This window comes from Alexandromys fortis, unplaced genomic scaffold (assembly GCF_014885135.2).
Source record: "Alexandromys fortis isolate MF-2015 unplaced genomic scaffold, M_Fortis_MF-2015_v1.1 scaffold_206, whole genome shotgun sequence".
Lineage (NCBI taxonomy): Eukaryota > Metazoa > Chordata > Mammalia > Rodentia > Cricetidae > Alexandromys > Alexandromys fortis.
The window spans coordinates 736,374-754,540 of NW_026068097.1; the positions used below are offsets into that span (position 1 = coordinate 736,374).

At 39.7% G+C, this 18,167-nt stretch overlaps 1 long non-coding RNA gene across 1 annotated transcript in view; it reads right to left on the reverse strand.

Annotated features, from left to right (window-relative positions):
• Positions 1 to 1,035: 1,035 nt before the first annotated feature.
• LOC126489407 (uncharacterized) overlaps positions 1,036 to 18,167 on the reverse strand; it is a 17,799-nt gene continuing 667 nt past the window's right edge. The window contains exons 2-3 of the long non-coding RNA XR_007588915.1: positions 6,700 to 6,809; positions 1,036 to 2,266 (exon numbers count right to left, since the gene is read on the reverse strand). This is a non-coding gene — a long non-coding RNA (uncharacterized lncRNA). The remainder of the gene's footprint in view (positions 2,267 to 6,699; positions 6,810 to 18,167) is intronic.

Genomic DNA, 18,167 nt, shown 5'->3' on the forward strand with positions numbered 1-18,167 from the left:
GTCTCAGCGCCCAAGTCAGGTGGCTTACATCTGCCTGTAACTCAGCTGTCTTCTGGCCTCCTCTGGCACTGCACTTGCATATGCATATCCTCTGACACAATTGAAAACAGCAAATACTTAAAAATATGTAAGCAGGCCGGGCGGTGATGGCGCACACCTTTAATCCCAGCACTCGGGAGGCAGAGGCAGGTGGATCTCTTTGAGTTCGAGACCAGCCTGGTCTACAGAGCTAGTTCCAGGACAGGCTCCAAAGCCACAGAGAAACCCTGTCTCGGAAAAACCAAAAAAAAAAAAAAATGTAAGCAGGTATTTAGTGATACTAATATAAAATGGTTTATATTCAACATACTTTCTTATCAAAATGGTTATTCAAAATACTTTCTTATCAAATTTCCAGGGGCACAAAGTAATGGGTCGGTGTGTATACAAATTGAAAATACAATCCTAACATATTTACGGAAATGAAAGGGCACAGTAATAACCAAAACAGTCTTGAAGAAGAGCAACATTGGATAATGTTACAAGATATAATATATAATAACTCAGACCAACATAACAGAATAGGCACCAGATATTAATCCATGCAAATATTGTCATTTTATTTACGATCATGGTTTTATTGCAATGTTGTATTCATTTGGTATCTATTTGGAAAAATATAAATTGATATGTATGATATGTATATCACATTGTTAAATCAATTACACAGGTATTGCATATTTAAATATGAGATGTAAATCAAATCCAGGGAAGGAAGACATCTAAATGTGTAATAGCCTCAGAATACAATCAAAAGCATCTTCACCACATTGGCACAGGGAACATATTTTAAAATACCACAAAATGGTAGAAATATTTATGCCATACTCAATAATATATACAGAGAACATATAAATATTTTTATTTTATTTAGAATTTCTTGAGTATAATTGTTTATTATCAGAGACAGAAATACAGAAACCTAAGAAGAAAATGAGCAAATGTAACTTAGTGTTAGTAAATATATCTTTATTAACTGAGATACTGGGGCTAGAGTAGATGGCTCAGTTGGCAAAAGTGCTTGATATGCAAGTATAAGGATCTAAGTTTGATCTTTAGCACCCATATAAAATATAGGAATAGGTATCTATAATCTCAATGCTAAGGAGGAAGACACAGGAGGTTTCTTAGGCCTTGTTGGCCAGTTAGCCTAGCCTAATTGACTAATTCAAGGTTCCAGTGAAAGATCTTAACATGCTCTCAGAAGACATTATGGTGATCAAGAAAGTCATATGCTAAAGAACACACACTTTACATATTCAATATATATAAAAAATAAAAGCACATCTTCTTTAATGGTGCTAGAAGCCTCTATAGTGGATTATGTGCTCAAGACATACAATTACTGGAATGAACCAGAAGGACTTTAGAGAGTTGATCAGATCTCTATTCTGAGACAGGTGTTGGTAACAAGAATATGTTCATTGAGCTAAACTCTTCGGCTCTGTTCATTCTTCTGTGTGTCTTGGTAATTCAACAAAAATGTTTTTAATTATGTTTATTACTAGTCCCTTGGATTTAGGGGAAATTAAGGAGGATGCAATATCATAAATTTATCATGAGTTTGTGGTTAGAACTGAGTTGAGTAGGAAGTCAGGAATTTATTCTATTTCTTCTATATTTTATCAAGTAAAATTTCCTTCACAGTGTTTTAAACAGAAGTCTCGGTATGTTTGAGTCCATTTCCATTTGAAAATTCTAGTTATACACAAAGCTCTTAAATTGAGTCTAATCTTTGCAAAAAAAAAAAAACTGATTGACTAAGTATGAGAATTTGGAGAATTTCAAAATTGTACTTCTTAAGGTACCCTATTACTAGGCGTTAGACAATCCCAACTTATTTTTGGTGACAATTTCCCCATGCTTTGCCACAACGTGAAAATAATTACTAATTTTCAAATCTATAATGTCAATATCCTTGGTCCAGCCACATAGTAGTTAGTAATTTGCTGCAAAGCACACTGCTTTTAAGATATAATTCCATTTTAATGGGGGTGAAACTAAACTGTTATACAAGAGATCCACCAGTAGCTTGACTGAAACAACAACGTGGTTTCTTTCTCTTACACTCAATAGACTTGATCTGAGCAGTCTTCTTGAAAAGTGCTGCCGCACTGTTCGGGTTTCTTCCAAGTTGTTACTTCAACATTCACTGTGACATCGATCTTGTCTAGTCCAATGTGAGTGTCCACCATAAAGGAAGGCCAACTGGTAGGAAGGGAGAAGACTATAAAAAGAGAAAATGTGATATTAGAATTAATGCTTTGCAAAGACAAGGACACACATCACTTTTCCTTGTACTCCATTAGTGGTAATGGACTCATATGACAATATCTAAGTGGAAAGGATTCCTGGACCTGTGGGTTTGATGGGCATTCACTTGCTCAGCCACCATTTTGTCAGCATTAAAAGAAAGGAAATAAGACTCAGGTGCACAGTTAGCAGCTTGGGCCACATCAGTTCCACTTTTCTTCTGCCCCACACATGACACTAGTCTGAACCTTTTGCTTCAATTTATGACTAAAGATATTGCTCCAGCTTATCTAGCAGACATGTCCTTGGCCCTTGTCACACTTAATTCCCAAATATCACAGTGTGAATTTGGAGCTTCAGTGGAAATAGAAATGAAGAAGAACTTAAACTTGCCTGATAATATGTGTGGCAAGCTTGAGTCTAGAGACCCCATCTTTTCATTTCAAACATTTGATTTTTTTAGTCATCTTAAGTTCTGTATATTCTTTCTTCTAAAGATCACCTGATATATATTTCTTAATTCCCCTCAAACCAAGCTCCTTAACCCCTTCAATTCTGGGTTCAGCACATACTTTTACACAGAATTTGTGCTGCCCTGAAATTCCTGTCCAGAGAGTATATAACTTCTCTGGTGCCCAGCAGCCACACTAGTTTGCCATAGAGGAGGTTGGGTGGAGGTGCATGCCTTTAATCCGAGAACGAGAGAGGAATATAAGGCGCGATGGGATAGAAACTCACTCTCTTTTCACTCTGAAGATTTCGTAGAGGTAAAGAGCTCTCTAGTGGTTAGTTGCTTTGCTTCTCTGGTCTTTCAGCTTGAACCCCAATATCTGTTTCTGGGTTTTTATTAGTTGTGCAGCATAATCCAGAGTGCTAGTTTTAAAGTTAAACCTGAGTATGCCATTTGTATTGGTTTGCTAGGACTGCCATAACCAAATGTCATAAACTGTGTGGCTTGAAAAACAAAAACAAAAAAAAAATAATTTCTCTCATCATTCTGAAGGCCAGAAGTCCATGATGAAGGTGTATTCAGAGTTAGTTTCTTTGAAGACATGTCTCCTTGGCTAGTACATGGTCAAATTTTCTGTGCATCTTCAGGTGGTCATTTCCTTCTGTGCTGATCTGTGTATTAATTCTCTCTTTTCAAAACTTCAAAGGGCTCAAATGACTTACCAAGTATGTGTTGGACATTAATGAGCATATATTGCTGTAATTATCTCTTTAAAAATTTATCTTTAAAATTAATAACATTCTATGTCTTCCGGGTGAGGACTTGGGCATACTAAGTTTGGGGTACCATATGCATTTCATAATAATAGTGTTCTGTTCAAAACATATTTAATGGTTCCCCCATTGCATTCATCGTGTAAATTAATATTCTTTTACTAGCTCCAAAAACACTTTATGATCTGGTCCTTTTTACTCTCCCCTTTGCCCATTCTACTTCGGCACAGTAAAATAATTGTCATATCTCATATATACAATTCACCAAGTAAGTACTCACTTTCCTGAGAGCATCCATGCTTTCTAGAATGTCCCCACCTCATTTGTGTGTGTGTGTGTGTGAAGATTCCTTTCATCTAGATCTTTGTAACCACAGTATCCTTAGCAAACTGGGTATATGTCTTGGCAGCAAAGTGCTTACTTTTCAGATGCCTCTGTTTAAAGGAAGAAAAATAGAGCTGTGTATGTGGTGGTGCACACCATTGTGATTTCAGCACTGGGAAGATGCAGACAATCAGCCTAGTTTATTATATGATCCCCAGGACAAATGAGAGGTCCTGTCTCACTCAAAGAACAACTCCAATTGGATTCAACATTGTGTGTGTGTGTGTGTGTGTGTGTTAGCAATAACTAAAGAAGAGATCATGAAATGGAGAGAAAATGGAGGGGATATAGGAAGAGTTGAAGGGTGGAGAATGTGGGTGGAAATGGTATAAATACAGCACTCATGCATGAAATTATCAAAAAACAATAAAATAATTATTTAAAAAAACAAGTAGACTGTGCCTGAGGAATGTCACTTGAGGATGATTTTCTGCCTCTAGACATACATGCATCTACACACACATGTACATAAAATCATAACATCTAATTAAAAATACTGATGTGCAGTATAACATCTCTATCATACTTCTCTGCTTTACTTGTGTTTGTCCCATATTCAATAGTCTCATAGTTCATATCTTCTTGTACAAAATCTAAGCTTCTTAAGGTCAAGGAGCTTTCTGTGGTAATTTCTTCTATGTCCTTGGGAGACTTCATCTGGTTTTTGTTAAGTGCCCAGGAAAGATTTGCTGAGGGAAATGGAGGCAGAAAGAGAAGTATTCAGAATAACTGGAATTTGGATCATAAAGTCCAAGTTCTCCACCACAGGATTTCATACACAACTAAAAAGCTTTAGTTTACATGATATTATATAAAAAACATATGTATTTAGTTAGAGCTGGGCTTGGTTGTATACATTTGTAAATCTAATGCTTGTGAGGTGGAGGTAAAAACATTGCAACAAGTTCAAGTTCAGTTTTATTAAGACAGTAAAACAAGGCAAAACCATAAAAAATATATGCACCTAAATATTAATCTTAAAATGGCCCTACCCAACTGTGGACCTCAATATCTACAATAATTATTTGAGTGACAAGATATGTCTACTGGTGCAATCATGACATAGGTAGGGGGAAGCCCTCTACTATTGTTCACTAAACAGATATGTTGTCAAAATCTCTAAATATGTACATCTATAGATTAGTGCTGCTCTTAACCTTGGCCAGAGAAGCTTCTTCTTATAATAGGTGGTGTTAATGCTTAGATTCCTAACTAGTCAAAGTGCAGGCAGTATGTGACTGTGGGGTATTTGGCTTAAATAGGACACCTACAGCACTTCCCCAAGGCACAGACAGCATTGCTGGAGATGGGACAGAAAAATGCAATAGCCAGAGGTTCTGGAGATGTGCTGCTGACCAGTCATAACAATAATGGACTCAGTGCAGCAATATTTACCAGCATAAGCCCTGAATAAAACTAGACCAGCTACTATTCATCAGTATTAAGGGAGGGGAACATGAGGACCCACTTCTCGCTAAGAGACAATGAGTAGTTAACAGGTACTGGGGGATAGAGTGTCATTCATCTCAGTAGTGTAAGTCACTGAAAAATTTCTCATGTTTCAGTAAATAATCCTCTCCTATTGAGGCTCATGCAAACAACCTTAATTTTAACCTCAGTAGGTTAAAAGAACAAAAGACATCAAGGTTGGTGGGATACCTCAGCTTTGTCCAGCCTGAAGACCTGACCTTGATCCCCAGAACATAGTTTAAGGAGAGAACTGACTCTAACACATTGTCCGCTGACCTATACATATGTCACACACACACACACACACACACACACACACACACACACACACACACAGAGAGAGAATAAATAAATGTAAATTTTTATATTAAATTTAAGACGATATCAAGGTTTTTTTTCAGCTCACAGAGTGAAAACTTATTACATAGATATATAAAATTGCCAAGGAAGTTTAAAAAGAAAGAAACAGCAATAAAAAGTACAGTTCATGAGGTTTAGAGGTTTATACAGGAGTATGAATTTGAGGACAACCTGCTGTACATAGTTTTCTCTAAGAAACCTAAGCTACAGTGTGAAATCAATCTAGGGACATTCTCTGTAGGAGCAAAGTGAATACATGTCAGTAGTAACAGTAAAAACAACTGTCCAGGCAAAGGGCAAGAAGCAAATTTCTAGAAAGTCAGAAGTGAGCAGTCAGTGCTTACACATGGCTGGCATATTTGGTCTCATGAAAGCAGAAAACTGGGAGATTATGTTTTCCTTGTAATATGGTTTAATTATCTACTTCCATAGCCTTGATGCTGAAGATGGTTCAGTGCAGCCTGCAAAGCTCTCCTTCCACTCCAGCACATCCTGTGAATTTTCACTGTGTTTTGTTTGCCAACCAGGCAAACTGTAGCCACAGCTACTCCCTATGACCCACTAGGCAAGACAGCAGGCCTCAGAAGGAAGGACGAATGGACCTGAACTGAAGCTGTGTTAAACTTGCCAGGCACTGGCTCCTAGAACTCAAAGCCCTGCAGTCTATACTACTGGAACAATTCAAGATTCAAATAGAAAGGCCTCAGGATGGGACAGGGAGGGAAGTCAACACTTCATTCAGTATTCATCCAGGGATTGAAAACATGAAACATTTAAGAGACTCATAATCCCAAATGCTAGACAGAACCAAGTGACTTCCTTGGAAGCCCAGAGGGGAAAGGTTATTGTGGGGAGAACTGGGAAAGGTGCAGTTGCAGTACCTAGGATTGACAGCCTAGAACAAGTTCAAAGACAAATGGACCCAGATCCCAGTAGGGACCCTAATGTAGAGACTGCACATCTACTTACATAAAAGCTCCAGAGCATCGTCCTCTGCCCAACTGTCCACTGGCTTTCCACAGAAGCAATGACAATTGCCAGAACTGCTACTTATTACTTCTGTTCAGCTAGCTGATTTGCTGTTGGAAGAACAGCAGGAGATGTGTGACAATTAGCACTGGAAGACATACATTTTGGGGTGCCAACCTTGGAAACTAAAGGTCACCCAGGCACTGAACCCTCCCTCACCATTCACATCCATCAAATCATCAACTACCAGGTTGAGATGAATATATAATAAACTTTCTGACTCTTCCCTCCTTTCCCCCTTTAATGATCTGGCTAAGACTCTTAATGTCCTTGTCCTGAAATATTGCATTAGAGATCTAACTCAGTGACCTCTGCTTTAACTCTCATCTCTTCAAATCAGCATTCGCCATCAAAGCCAGACTTACTATTCAAAACCACAAAACTGACCATGCCAAACTTTGGTCCTTAAATATTTTCTGCTTCCCATTCTGCAATACAATGAACCAAAGAATGGAATTAAATTCTTCTTAGAGTGGTGGGACTTCACAACATAAATGACACCAGAGATCCCTGAGATAGCTTACTTTCACTTCTCATGATGTTTTCCTAACACAGCTTCCCACAGAATTCACTTGCTGACTTTGAAACAGTCATAATCCTAAAGGAGCACATATATCAGATAGAAGTGTAAGTTAAACATCAGATGGTACGGGGATCACTTCTTGCTTTTCAAGTTCTGTCATTAAAGAAAACTATCTACAATATGATGTCTATGAGCTGGTTGTCAGTCACATTATTCTGAATTAAGTAACCCAGCAGCCTACATATATCTTTGCTTCCTGTTATAAATTTTGTGTAGCCTGTGTGATTAAGAGTTTTCATTTATAGCTTAAAACACCACAAATGATCCAACACTATAGCTGATTTGAACAGAGACATAGCCTAAATATGCAAAGTAACTAGCATTCTTCTTAAATAAATGAACACAAAAGCCAGCATTCAGAAGAGGAAAGTGAGTTTTGAAGAACACCCTGGAAACCCTGTGGCTTATTTCACTGGCTGCAATCTGTGTAGTTTTGGTTACTGGATGTAATGAGTAAACCCTGCCACTACCTTCTGATTTTGCTGTTTTGTTTCTGTCAGTTTGGAATTTGGATTTTTCACAGGATAACTACAATTGTGTGTGAACTAAGTATAAATGGAATGAGTGGATTTCCAAGAGCTTGATTTTGAAGAAATGGGAGAATCTAATCTTTGGTTCATATTTAAGAGGTGTTAGGAGAATTAAGATGTGCCAAGTGCTTATTTTGTTATGGAAATGCACATTGACTATCACTGTGTCTTTGTGTGAATATGCATGCTTGTACGTGTGTGTGTGTGTGTGTGTGTGTGTGTATCTGTGTGCCTGTGTGTCTGTGTGAGGGGAGGAGGGAGGAGAGACCATATCTATATTAGGATAGTAGGGACAGGAACAGAGTCTCTAATGTCATTCAAGTTTAAATGTTTTGTCCCAAAGATCTCCTGAGTAAATTGGGAGCATGGGGACCATGGGAGAGGGTTGAGGGGAGGGGAGGGAGAGGGAAGGGAGAAGAGAAAAATGTATAGCTCAATAAAATCAATAAAAAATGTTTTGTCCTAGAAATTTTAGAATAGAAAAGCAAGGGAAGATTTGTTCTGTGACTGTTTCTGAGGAGTCATGAACAAATGCCTTCTCACCCCAGACATGACACTGATTGATGGTAGACAAAGAGACAATTCCACCCAAGTTGATCTGGGTGAACCAATGCATTTCTTGGCATTACACACAGAAGCATGTGTGAGGGATTAATTACAGTGGGCTCTGCATTCTTGGTTCCCACTAAGTTTGAATGGCCACTCATGACAGACTGTGGAAGGAACTCCTAGGTCTGTAGGAGGCTAGAGCTGGTTTCATCAAATCCTTACAGCCCTGTTATAGCCCATCATACTAGGCTCTTGAAAAAAGAAAAGTTCACATCTCCAGTCCTCCCTCAAACCCTTTCAATTTCACAGAGTGCACTAGCCCTATTAATTTAGATCTGAGGTCCAACTGACTTGATGATGTATCAGAAAAGATAAATCACTTGTTAATTACAAGGCCATATCTAGACTGAAACTACATATTTGCCTGTTAAGCACACACCAATGGCTTCTGGCACAAATTCCTTTTGTATAGCTGGATTTAATAGCAGAGCTTTCATCTGAGTGGCCTCTTGAAGCACCTCACAGCATTTGATCACGACCAACCCTCTAATTGTTACTACTGATCAACAGCTAGAGCCACGGGTATTATGCACTCAGCAATTGAGTTTCCAAAGCTCTGGAAGGAAAAACACTTTTCTTTAAATGAGCTATATTTGACCAGGGCACCAGAAGAAAATGATCCTTCTGACAATGTAGGCAAGAGATTCCCATCTTTGGTCTTTAACCTTCAAATTAAGGAAGCAAGGCTTGAGAAGACAAGAAAAATATGCTATTCAGTGTGGCAACCTGGTTTCATCTTTACCTGGAAAATTCTCCTGCTTGAAGACACGGTTGACACATCTTTTTCTTTCTATAAGACCTTTGGAAAAGTCTTTCTTAGAGTTAGCTAAATAACTTCAGCTTCTCTGAGTTAATCAAGCTCAGAAGTCATGTCCCCTGAACTCCAAGCTCAGGAAAATAGGCAAGCCAGTAAACCATCCAGAATATTTGGTGCAAAGTCCTGCAGCTCTGAAGGATGAGTCATCTGCTTTTACCACCACTTGAAATAAACGATAATGGCTTGGCAGCCTCTTGTATATTAATAGCCTTGTCATTTTACCTTCCTCCTGCTCTCTTTATTCCACATTGAAATTATAGATGGCAAAAGTGGTTTCAGATTTGATTGCGTTACCTTTTTTTTAACTGCCCAGAAATTCCAATAGGAGTCCAAAATGTTCCCTACACCCTGTCCAGATTGAGTTTCTCTGGTTATCTCCTGTTGTAGTTCTTGGCTACATTATCAGTTTCAATGTCTCTGTAGCATTTAGTGTTGAGAATAATCAGAACTATTTTCGTGTCTGTGCATTACCTGTTTCCTGTTTTATGATTGTCTTTCCTGAAGACAAAGGCTTGTCCAGCTTTTATTAGATGCCAGAGAGCCCCTATGAGAAAGCGAGGCAGCAGCTGTCTGTACTATATACCAGAGTGATACACAGGAGAGGGAGGTGTTGGAACAGTAGAAGTACTTTAAGAAAATGAGGATCCTCCCTGTACACAGGAGCTTTGACATATACAGACCCTTTCCTCCCAAACCCTGCTTCAAACAAAAGGGGCTCAGTTCCATCTTTGGCCCACCTCAGACTTTTATTAAGTATAAAGGGTTAAAGTGGGCTAGAGAGATGGCCTAATGACTAAGATCACTGGCTGCTGTTGCAGAAGACCTAGGTTTGATTGCCAGCATCCATAACTATCCACTTGTTCCAATGGCAATGGGTTTTGATCCTACTGCACGTACTGGCTTTGTGGGAGCCTAGGCAGTTTGGATGCTCACCTTACTAGACCTGGATGGAGGTGGGTGGTCCTTGGACTTTCCACAGGGCAGGGAACCCTGATTGCTCTTTGGGCTGACGAGGGAGGGGGACTTGATTGGGGGAGGGGGAGGGATATGGGAGGCGGTGGCGGGGAGGAGGCAGAAATCTTTAATAAATAAATAAAAAAAAACTATCCACTTGTTCCAGAGGATCTGATACCCTCTTCTAGCCTCCACGTGTTCCAGGCAAGCAAGTGACGCACACCCATACATGAAGGCAAAAACCTCATACACATAAAATAAAATAGGACAAAATGAAATAAAAACAAATCCTTTAAAAACAAAGAAATGAAATCCTGGATGTTTGCTATGAATAGTCCTTTCCTTGACGTAGTTAGTGTGTTCACTTTGCTCATGAGGTGGGTCGCTTCTGGGGCCTCTAAGACACGGGAAAGGCGACTAGCCCTTTGTGACTACCTGTCTGATACTGAATCTGAGGCAGGAAGAGTGATGAGGTAGGGTTTAGGGAAACCCATTTGACTGTAACATTAACTCTTCATTATCTATTAGGGTTTAATTAGGGTTTCTTTTGCTACAAAGAGACACCATGACCACAGCAACTCTTATAAACAAAACATTTAATTGGGATGGCTTGCTTATAGTTTCCAAGATTCAATCAGTTATCATCATGGCTGGGCCATAGCGGCATGTAGGCAGACATGGTGCTGGAGAAGTAGCTGAAAATCAACTGAGACTCTGGGTGGTTCCCTGAGCATAAGAAAGCTTCTGTAAAGCAAAGGACATGGACAACAACACAAAACGGCAGCCTACAGAATGGGAACAGATTTTCACTAACCCCACATCAGACAGAGGGCTGATCTCCAAAATATACAAAGAACTCAAGAAATTGGTCATCAAAAGAACACATAATCCAATAAAAAATGAAATACAGACCTAAACAGAGAACTCTCAACAGAGAAATGTAAAATGGCTGAAAGACACTTAAGGAAATGTTCAACATCCTTAGTCATCAGAGAAATGCAAATCAAAAAACTGAGATTCCATCTTACACCTGTAAGAATGGCCAGATAAAAAACACTGATGACAACTTATGCTGGGGAGGCTGTGGGGAAAAGGGAACACTTCTGCATTGCTGGTGTTAATGCAAGCTGATACAACCCCTTTGCATGTCAGTGTGGCGATTTCTCAGAAAATTAGGAAATAACCTTCCTCAAGACCCAGTAATACCACTTTTGGATATATATCCAAAGGATGCTCAATCGTACCACAAGGACATGTGCCCAACTATGTTCATAGCAGCTTTGTTTGTCATAGCCAGAACCTGGAAGCAACCTAAATGCCCCTTAACAGAAGAATGGATAAGGAAAATATGGTACATTTATACAATGGAGTACTACACAGCAGAAAAAAATGATGACATCTTGAATTTTGCAGGAAAATGGATGGAGCTAGAAAACATTATTTTAAGTGAGGTAATCCATGTACTCACTCGTAAGTGGTTTTTAAACATAAATCAAAGAAAACCAGCCTACAAACCACAATCCCGGAGAACTTAGACAACAATGAGGACACTAAGAGAGACTTACATAGATCTAATCTACATGGGAAGTAGAAAGTAGAAAATAACAAGATCTCCTGAGTAAATTGGGAGCATGGGGACCTGGGGGGGGGGAGCTGAATAGGGGAGTGGAAAGGCAGGGAGGGGAGCAGAGAAAAATGTAGAGCTCAGTAAAAATCAGTTTAAAAAGAAATATTGTTTAACAGTTCAATCCTGCCTTTTTTTTTAAAAAAAAAAAAAGAAACCTCAAAGCCCAATCCCACAGTGACACACTCCCTCCAACAAAGCCGCACCCACTTCAACAAAGCCACACCTCTCAGTAGTACTACTACTTATGAGATTATGGGAACAAATTACATTCAAACTACCACATTCCACTCCATGGCCCCCATAAGCTTGTAACGGTCTCATAATTCAAAATGCATTTAGTCCGTCTTCAAAAGTCCCCATAGTGTATCACAGCCTCAATAATGTTTAAAGTCCAAAGTTCAAAGTCTCTTCTGAGATTCATGCAATCTCTTAACTCTAATAACCTATAAAATAAAAACCAAAAAGCAGATAACACACTTCCAGCATATAATGACACAGGATATATATTACCATTCTAAAACTCAGGGAAGGGAGCATAGCAAGGAAACACTGGATTAAAGCAAAAGCGAAAGTCAGTTGGGCAAACTCCAGACTCTGCATCTCCGTGTCTGATGTCAAAACACACTTCAGATCTCCAACTCTTCAGTTTTGTTGACTACAACACACTTCTTTCACTTGGGCTTGTTTTACTCCCTGTTAGCAGTTCTAATCAGCAGGTATCCCATGACTTTGGCATCTCCAACATCTTGGGTTACCCATGGCAATCTGGGATTCAACTTCACTGCTTAACAAAATGGCCTATTAGGTCTCCAGTCATGGACACTACTGATTCATGACTGGACTCGGTGACTTTCCTAAGTCTGTGGGGGCAATTTCCATAACCTGTTTCTTCTATCTTTAATTTTAAAGCCAGCACCACATGGCCAAAGCTGCCAAGTTCTGCTGCTTGCTGGGGTTGGAACATGGCTGCCTCATTCAACTACACCATCAGCTTTCTGTACTTCATTGCCTAAGCTTGGCTACCCTGAACCTGGATTTCTAGATAAGGCTGGCCACAAACTCAGGTATCCCCCAGTTTCTGCCTTCCCAGTGATGAGACTGAAGTTGTGAACCATGACACTCAGCTCTAAGTTTTTCTTTAATTTATTTTTATAAGTTGGAAACTTGGCTGGGTGAGATCTTGCCCTGAGTTCACCTGTAGTCCGAGGCTTTTATGCATCCAGCCTGGTCTCATAGACACTTAAAAGATTATCATTCAGAGACTTAATATTAATTATAATGGTTTCGTCTATGGCTCAGACTTATTACTAGCTAGCTCTTACATTAAAATTAATCTGTTTCTAATAATCTGTATAGTGTTATGTGGCCTGTGGCTTACCAGTAATGTTCTGACATCTTTCTCCTCCAGCAGCAACCAGCATCTCTCTTAAGTCTACCCTTCTTTCTCCTTGTATTCAGTTTGGCTTTCCTCTCTTTATATATTCTGCCCTGCCATAGGCCAAAACCGCTTTAATTATCAACCAATAAATACAACAAATTCACAATATACAGAAGGACATCCCACGCAAGTCACCATTCCCTTTATTCTGTTTCTTAATCAGTTTATGTCTGTGAACACAGGGCTTAGCTCTATTCTACTTTTTGGTGACCTTTCTCTCCTCAAATATTTTCCCTTGCTCATCTTGCTCCTTTTCATTATAAATCTTCATCGGCATTAGTACTAATAACCATACAACAAAGTCTGTACTAGGCTGTTTTGAGATTTCCCCTGTCAATGGAATTAATCTAAAACTCTTCACTTTAGCCTCAGGCAGACTATTTGTACAGGGCAAAAAAGCAGCCACTTTCTTCAACAAAATATCACAAGAACAGTATCTAAGTTACATACTAACATTCTTCTACTCTGAAACTTCATGACCCCCATAGTTCATCAAATCACATTTAGCACCATTGTCTTCTATGCTCCTACAAGTATGGCCCACTAAGCAGTACTTAAAGCATTCCACTGCTTTCCTGACACAAAGTCCTGCAGTCCAAATTTCTCCAAACAAAAACATGGTTAGGCCTATCACAGTAACACCCCAGTCCCTGATACAAACTTTTATCTTAGGGTTTTTATTGCTGTGAAGAGACACCATGACCATGATAACTCTTATAAAGGAAAACATTACATTTGAATGGCTCACTTAAAGTTTCAGAAATTTAGTTCATTATCTTCATGGTGGGCAACATGGCAGCATGCAGGCAGACTTGGTGCTGGAGTAGTTGAGAGTTCTACATCTTGCAGGTAACAGGAAATCAACTGAGACACTGGGCAGTACTCTAAGCATAAAAAACTCAAAACCCACTCCCACAGCGACACACTTCCTCTACCAAGGCCACACCCACTCCAACAAAACCACATTTCCTAATAGTGCCACTCTCTATGAGATTATGGGGGCTAATTACATTCAAACTACCACAGAGTGTATTGGAATGTTTTATTCTGTTTGCCACAGATTCTACATTTCCTTTTAAATTACTCTGAATAGGAGGAGAGATAATAGGGGTGCAGTTAATCATGTCCCTCAAACTAGAAAATCCAGCAGCTCTACTGCCTATCTTCCACTATGCTTTGGAGCAACCCATTCACATTGCTATTGCTTCTGCAACTTCTCTGACACTTCTATTGGTCCTGGGATCCTCCACAACCTCCAAAGCTCCCAATAGCCTGCCAGCACCTTGCTGTGTGAGACAATTGACTCCATCCTTGCATCTCAATTTCAAATACAGCTTCTCTGCCTCTTTGTCCAGATGTAGCTTTAGCTCCTCTGTGTCTTGCTGGTCTCCAGACTCAGCACTCATTCATTAATTTCATTTGTACTTTGCAGTTATCAACTCAGTGCCACTTAAATGGGCATATTTTCCCACATAACATGTCCTTCAAATCTGACTCCAATTCCATCAGCTTTTTGTCTCTCTTCCCCATCCTTGTGAACACACACACACACACACACGCGTGTGCGTGTAAACATATACATTTGGGAGAGAGGGAGTGTGTGCAGATCACTATAAACTTTTCTTGCATGGACATGTCACTGGCCCAGGTGGTCAATTTTTAGTGTAGAGATCTCTCCTGTACTGTGCCTCCCATGTTCTCACCAGCTCTATTTGAACCACAATCTGCTCTATTGCTTCACTGCATTATCCCATACAAGCTTCACTAATGGCCTCCCTGTTGATCTACCCAATGGTTACTGTAACCCTTTGTCAGACGAAGCTGTCAATAGATAGTCTAGAAGCACCCTCTACTACCATTTTCTGGTGACCCTCAGCCTCCATCACAGACATCTCTCTTTGCTGTAGGCTAGATCTACCAGACTAGAGTATTTGTTCAGTTATTCAAATGCTCCAAAATATAGTCAAGTTTTATACAAGCCATTTCCACTTTCTGTGGGCATGTCCTAGCTTGCAGTGTATATGTGGATCTGAAATTTTATTTCTTGACCAGATACCTCCTGGGTGCTTAGAAATAACAAATGTGCTTCTTCTGCTACTTACCAATTATTTCCTAACACTATTAATGATAAGAATGGCAGACAAGTTTTGTTGCATACTGACCATGCATGAGATACTACATAATGTTTCATGAGACCACAAGAAGTTAGAAGTGTTCTGAATCTCATTTTTACATAGATGTAGGGTCTAGTGATGCTAAAATAATTTATTTGTGAATATTTATATAGCATCTATTTGGGGACCTAGAATTCAACCCCTGCCTGCCCCATCTGCAAGGGAGCACAGAGAATTGAGCTCTGCCTGGTGCTGCCTCTACTTCCCCTGTCAGTTTATATGTTCTGAACCCAAAAGTCTTCTGCTTGCTTCATCAACCTCAGCACCTGGTACAGCCATATAGATTACATTATCTCTAGCTCAAAATTCTTAACCTTCCCTAGCATCTTGATCATATGAAACCCTAGGTAATTAACAAGCTAAGGGTCTTTCATGATTTGTATGAACTAGTGTTTTCTCTCTTAGCTTAAGAGAGAAAGCATGTTGTATATGGTACAGTCGGGTACAAGCTAGGGCAGAAACACATGAGCTTTATGACTAACAGCTCTGATTTCATCCTTAAACCAAACACATAGCAAGCAGGACACACAACAGTTTGATGTTTGTTATTAAATTTGATAATTCACAACTAACAAGGGGTGCTTGCTGCTCTTCTGATAAATGGCTAGTTTTGTTCACTTATGAAAACACAGCTGCTATGTTAACATTTTGTTTAGATGCGGCTTGAATAATAAGTTGCATTACAAATAGCTAGTGAGAGAAAAATACGCCTCTGCACACATGCATACATACATACGCACACATGAAAAAAAAAACCCTAAGCAATAAATGTAAAGGTTTTTGTAATGGAACATTAGAAAGTACTATGCAATCTAGGGAACTGTTCTCTCAGCATTAACTAAAAGCTCCTCTTACATCTCTCATGTCCTTACTTCTGTGTTGTCACACTGGTCACCCGGGAAGAGCCTTCTCTGCTTTGTCTACTCCTACACTCAGTTTAATGAACTGTTCATATTGTCTATTAGAAATCCCCATAGTTGCTCTCTCCTGTGATTCTTCCAGCATTTTCTTCCTGAGATTCTTCTTGAAACACAGTTCTGATATGCAATGTCCCCACTGAATACCCTTATGAGATGTCCCTGTTGCCTACAGGATAGCAAGATTCAGTGCTAGCATTAGGCTGGCCAGCCTCCCAAGTCACCTTAATTTCCCACAGTTACTCTTCACACAAACACTTGTGGAAAAACTCTTCCTATTTCTTTGTCAATCATCACACATTTCTGTTTTAAATTCCCTTGGGTTGCCTATCTATGCAACTTGACAGCCTGGAAGCCCCTCTTCTTGTTGTGACAGGCACAGGCTTATGACAAAAGAGTCTTCCTTGGAGTATTGGGGTTCTCCTGAACCTTAGTCTTATATTTCAAATCTCCAAGTTCCTTCTCCTAGCCTATGCTTTATATATAATGTCAAGAGGGTATAGAATTCTTTCTGAGTATTCCCTTACAACCCAGGCTAAGACCTGGTAAAGACGACTATGTGGCAAATATTTGCAGGACAAGGAAACAATAATAATATTGAGTAATCTACTACACAAGTCCTTGTAAGTATATTAAAGATGTGCTTATGAGAAAGTTGGTAAAATGCTTAATCTCAACCTGTAAACAGGTACCTGGGATTCTCTGGTGAAAGACCAAAAGACTTGCCTATTTTGGCTACCCAGGTGTTGAAATAAGTGTGGCGGGGCTGTGTCCCCAGCACCCCAGCCGCCTGCTAGCTTATGCCCGAAATAACAACACACAAACTGTATTCATTTAAAGACTGCTTGGCCCATTTCTATCTAGCCTCTTCTAGGCTAATATTAATTTAGCCCATTTCTAATAATGTGTGTGCGCTTACCAGGAAGATTCTAGCCTACATCCGTCCTGGGTCAGAGTTGCCTGGGAGAGCAGAGCCTGGCGTCTCTGCTCCAGAGAGCAGAGCTGTCGAGTCTGTCTGAGGAATCTTACCTCACTTCCTCTTCCTCCTGTTTACTCCTCCCACCTATGTTTTAACCTATCAGGGCAAGCAGTTTCTTTATTTAATTAACCAATGAAATCAACAGATTGATATATGACACTCCCACATCACCTAGGATTCAGTCACTCTTTCAGTAATGCCTACTAGTCCTTGGAGACTATTCTAGGCCTAGGAGAACACATATAAAATCTCCTTAGGACAGACAATACCAGATACATCATTTGAAAGCGTCATGGAAAATGAAAAACACAGGACCACTTCTTTAGAATATCTTGAGAAATTTAAGAGGGTGACAAGAGTGTTTGGATTAGGTAAAAGCCCTGTGAAATTACATAGGCCACATGCTGACCAAGGTGGTTCTTCCAAGGAGCTATGAAGCACGAGAGGCCTAAAGATGCTCCGTAGTCATTTCTCCTCTGCTGCATCAGAGTCTGAAGCAGTGCTTCTCAACCTTCCTAATGTTGTGACCCTCTAATACAGTTCCTCATGTTATTGTGACCCAACCAGAAAGAACCACTCCCCTGAAGGGAAGCCTCTTTATACTGGGCTAAATGGTACTAGGCTACATAAAGTTTTATGTGTACCAGTAAGGAATGTTTGTTGAGTGCGTTCTTTGTAATCAGTGTCTTCTAACTTTGAGGGATGCAGTTGAAAAGCTGAGAGATATATGGTGTGCATCTCTCTCTCTCTCTCTCTCTCTCTCTCTCTCTCTCTCTCTCT